The 5,083-nt window shown below is 44.6% G+C and overlaps 1 long non-coding RNA gene across 1 annotated transcript; it reads left to right on the top strand.

Annotated features, from left to right (window-relative positions):
* Positions 1-588: 588 nt before the first annotated feature.
* LOC147890282 (uncharacterized) lies at positions 589-1,648 on the top strand. Its single transcript, XR_015542790.1, has 3 exons — positions 589-728; positions 1,189-1,370; positions 1,469-1,648. It is a non-coding gene; the product is annotated as an uncharacterized LOC147890282 (long non-coding RNA).
* Positions 1,649-5,083: the final 3,435 nt, after the last annotated feature.

The raw sequence follows: 5,083 nt of genomic DNA, 5'->3' as shown, positions 1-5,083 counted from the left end.
TACTTTCTTTTGTGGCAGTTTTTGCATTGCAAACTCCCAACAAAAGATCGCATAACTAATTGGAAAGATGTCTCTCCATATTGTGTATTCTATAAAACCATGCTTGAGAATCACTTCCATCTACTATGGGGTTGCGTGTTCACGAAACGAGTTTGGCGATGCATACAACAACATTGGTTTACCTCGGTTCAGCTTGTCATCCCACTTAGGTGGAAAATGGCAATCTTGGTGATAAAACAGGACTAAATGACTTGCAGTGGACAATTTGGCAAATAGTTCGAGTTGTGTTTATTGATCACATGTGTAAGAATATTCTTTTCAACCATAGACCTATCCCATAAGACTTCTTTGCTCAAGTACTATCCTCCATACTTGATGCTTTGCATTATTTTGCAAGAATAAAGGAATTTGCCTACATTGTGAAACTCTTGAGAGGAGAGTCGGCTTTGTAATTTTATTATTTTCTCTTGAAATAAAATTTTCCAAAAAAAAAGGCGGGGGAAATTCATTTTGGGGGAAACAAATTAAAAAGAAAAGTTTTCGCGCCAAATGACCCCAAATGACCCTTTCCTTCCGCCTGCGGAAGCTGGTTCCTGCTCAGCTAAAAGAAAATTTCATCCTTGCCCAGTAAAGTCCTATGACCTAATCTTCTCAATCAGCACGTGTAAACAACGGAGAGTAGTCATGTCGCGATCTGATCAACGATGAAATTTGCAGCAAATTGGCAGGTTTGATTTTGGTGGCACAGTGTGTTTCGTTCAAAAAAGGAAAGAAAACGATTGATTGGAATAGAGAAAGATTCAAGGTTTGGGATTTCCATCAGTAATTGATAGAATCCTGTTTTTTCCGTCAGTCAATGGACCGAATAGGGGTTTTGAGGCGATTTTTAGGTTTTCACTAGTTTGGGATTCCATGACGCCAGAGAAATCAGACCAAGGAACTCTCTATTCCCTCTTGAAATTCAGTGTTTGAGTTTTGGAAAATTTTTAGCTCTCAAGTTGCAATCGTTGGATGTTTGCAGTTAGTATAGCGATGTACGAATTTACACTTTATAGTTTGGCGTTTTGGATAGTGTGCATTTGTAGTTCTCAAGTTGGGTATTTGTAGTTATTTTGGGTGTGCCGTCAGTATTCCGCTTGTGCGCAAAGTCAGCAAGAAAGAATTGAATGTTTCCTTGATGTTGTCGAGAAATCGTCCGCTCGCTGTCCCCTTTTACATCGGCTCCCCAGTTCTCCAACAGGCGCAACCCCTCTTTGGTATGATTCCGACCATTAGCACCCACAAAAGACACACTGAAGACATCCATTTTGTACAAACCCGCAAGCTTGCTACATGTCCTCCACTTGCCTGCTCAAGCTCCACCTTATGCAGTAGGTTTGCAGAAATCGTTCATGATTCACTCCGTTCGATGTACTCTCTATAGCTATGTCATATTGCACCCTTGATATTTTGCAATGTTTGTATGCAGCTCCTGTCTAGCTTGTGCCAGGTCTTCAAGCTAGAGTACATGTTCAGATCATTCCAAGTAGGTTTAGCCTTGAGACACACATGTGGACATCTTTTGCAAGATACCGATAAGCGACCTTTCTTTGCAAAATTATATGTGTTACAATTATGATAAATTATGGAAAACATTCTATTTGATAAATTCCAGAGAGCTTTAATGTGTGCCATTGCATAGAAAAGGTCGTTTTCTTGGGTCTACTGCTTTGGACATTGGCTCAATTTACAAGATTGAGATCGTTGGGACACTATGATACCTGGCTGGAAAGATGAATGAGAGATGTGCCACAATTGAGATGTATTCTTCAAAGTCGCTATTGCATGCGTATTTTACCTCAAAAATGGCCTAACTATAAATGATTCACGAGTCTGAGTCTTGGTAGGCTGACTTGGCTTCTTCATTACCACACAAGAAAAGAGACTTCCTCAACAAAGATGAGGACATTGTGGTAGAGCATTTTATTCTGATTCTAGGATTTGGTTAAAGACTCAAGCATCAACTGCTTTTGCGGTCTATCTTGAGTTCAATGGCCCACTATTGGTATAACTAATTAGCCCATCAGAAAATTGCTCGGGAGAAGACAATGCATGAAAAAATTTCTTTCCATCTTTTAGCACTACATGCTAGGAATTTAGATCTCAAGATTAAATGACCCTATAGGCACCAAAGAAGGCAAGCCATAGTCCCTTGCAGATTGGAGCAACTGAAGCTCATGGCTCAAGCCTGTGGACATTAATGACGAGAGTGCATAGCCTGTAAAAGGTCTTGGCAAGGCTCATGAGGCAGCTTTTGTGTGAGATGTTGTAGCTTCTAGTTTAAGATGTTGTCTTGTGGAATGCACTTATTGTAGCATATGCTCAATTAGAGGGAATAATCATGCTTGTTGTAATGCTAGGAGGTGCAAAACCATATCTAGTGACATTGTTAGTGTTCTGAATACATACAGCCATGCAGGTCTAGTGGATATAAGGGAAAAATGCACTTTGTAGCCATTAACAATCACTTGGACTCACCTCAAATCTTTGAGAATCACACTTGTGTTGGAGATAAGGTGGTCACCTCCCCATGGAGAGCGTGGGGGAGGTGGACAGGGATCTGTTGGTCAGCATGTGGGCATTGTGGAAGCATGCCACATGGGCTGAACTAACTATGAAATTGAGGCTGCCACATGGGCGGCATATGGGCTGCTATGTGGACAGCATACAAACACACAAAAGAAAAGTAATGGGGTGCCACATGGGCAGCACCTTCGCTGCCATGGGGGTAGCAATCATTCACAGAACAGATAGCAATCATTCATCTTGGTGATGTCTTCTTGTACTGAATCACTCTCATCCGTGCTCATGCCATAGAGCTCTATCTCGAGGTCAAGAATCCTCTCTTTGTTGTTCAGCTTGTACACATCTCTTAGCATGGTCCATGCCTCGAGGAATTGTCCGTCTTCCAAATGCGAGGAAGTACGCATCTGCCGTGGTGCCAATGATAATGGCCAAGGCCTCTGCATCTCGAGTCTGATTTGGATCCTTGAAGACTTGCTCTGATGGATAAATGGTGAGTCCCCAATGACTCCCTTTTATAGGAGCTGCCCCCCCTCCCCCCAAAATGCCCGAGTGGGGGTCCTAGATGGACTGAACTAACCAACATACCCCCTGGTCTGTAAAACTGACCTGAGGGGCTTGCTAGGCAGCCACTGGCCCAGGCTTTCCTGTTCTTGCCTTGACCTCTTCCAGGCCAATTCCAACATCTAAATCTGCTCCAAAATAGGCCAATCATTGCCCTATTGTTTTGACTATGTTTAGGGACTTTACCGGCCCTAGATCCTTTGGTTTGGCTCCTTATGCCTTGCTCCAGATCTCCGTATAGGCCTGTACTACTGCCTGCAGCAGCATGTACCCTGGCACAGCCATCGGTATGCTTCCTGCAGATTCCCTTGCTGCTGATGGGTCCTTCCAGGCTGGAACTCCTTCGCAGTTCTGCTCCCACCTACCTGTGACCACCTCTTGGCCATCCTGTACCAAATCTATCCTTCTATCGGCCAAGTACTCTCTTAGGTGTGCCGTCCACATGGTAGCCTATGTGCTGCCCATCCGTGCTCTCATGATTTACTGTTTGTACGTTGCCCATGTGGCAACCAATGCCTTGCCCATGGGGCAGCCCTAATATGCCCAAGTCCACCTCCCCCACTGGCCTCCTCTGCATCATCATCCTCCTTAAACCTTTTAGATTGTGTCGCATTCACATCTAGTGCATTTACAGCTTGCTGTCCATCAACATTCTGATCATCAGAAGAAGATCCTCAAGCAATGATTGTCAGTCAAGATAGGACTGCAACTCCTCTTCCCAATCTTCATTACTGTATGACATCTTTACTGAGTTCTCTTGACTGCAACTCAATTACAGCAAGTAGTACATGCACCAAAGACAACCATAGGCTCACCTCCTTACAGAAGATGGTGATATCCCAGCAATGAAGCCATGAAACTGGCCTTCACTATCTACCAAAGGGCAGCAGAACAATAACTTGCAATCAAAATTAACTCAACTCAACAAATTAGCAAATAAATTCATAGCAAAGGGAGCTAGATTGCCCCTGCACCAATGCAAAGACACCAAACCTTGGAAACCCATTTCTTTATTTGATTGGAAAATCCTTGAAAAACAGGCTACACAAAGGTTACAATTACTCTTGCATCATAGACATTCCACAAACCATTTGACGTCAACATCCAAAGCATAGCGTTTGCTGTACATAGCTCTCACCAATCCTGGCAATAGGCATCGATTTCTGTCTGAGAAATCTTGTACACGGCCTAGAACTATTACTAGCAGCCCACTCTTGGCCACAGTTCCTCACGGCCATGCCCACATAACCACCTAGCTGCTTAGAATAGAGAGAGGGTACAGACAAACACTTCCAGCATCATTGGCAGCAGACAAAGAGAGGAAGTACCTGGAAGAGGAGAGCCACCATGGAGGGAAAATAAGGCAGAGAAGTTTCCAGATGATGTCACTACAGCACAGGATCTCTACGGAGGGTTGCATATAGATGTACAGACAGTTTGGAGCAGCTCTGAAGGTCTACAGGAGCCCAGTAAGAGGAAAATTAGAGACTGATGGTAGGCACAATAGTTTGTGGATGTTGTGGATCCATATGGGCCGGGTTTGTGGGGCTGGAACAACCTAGGCCAGTGGCTAGAAGCCACGTGGCCAAGTAGGTCAGCGAAGGTCTCCAACTGAAGCCGTGAGGGGCATTTATAGGGCCCCCCATCCAGTCGCTGGTAGGGAGGATTCCAGTTAGCTGGTAGTTGCTGGCTGGTGGGCCATTTTGAAGGGGGTTCAGCGCCTATAAAAAGGGGCCCTTGGGGCCTCCAAAGGCATCACTTGGAGTAGCCACAGAAGAGCAGAAAGGAGCAGCAAGACCAGTAGCAGTGGGCCTATTACTAGGAGGTGAACCAAGCTAAAGATGCTACAGACTGAGCTCAAAAGGTGCTCCCACCTAGGCTGACTACCCGGGCAGCAAGGTGGAAGGGATCAATGGACAGAGAGTCTACATAAGCTTATAGGAGCACGCAGGCTCAG

The sequence above is a fragment of the Dipteris shenzhenensis genome, chromosome 19 (genome assembly GCF_047967505.1).
Source record: "Dipteris shenzhenensis isolate YYH24624 ecotype China chromosome 19, Dip_SZ_1.0, whole genome shotgun sequence".
NCBI lineage: Eukaryota > Viridiplantae > Streptophyta > Polypodiopsida > Gleicheniales > Dipteridaceae > Dipteris > Dipteris shenzhenensis.
This window is presented reverse-complemented; position numbering and strand designations above follow the sequence as displayed.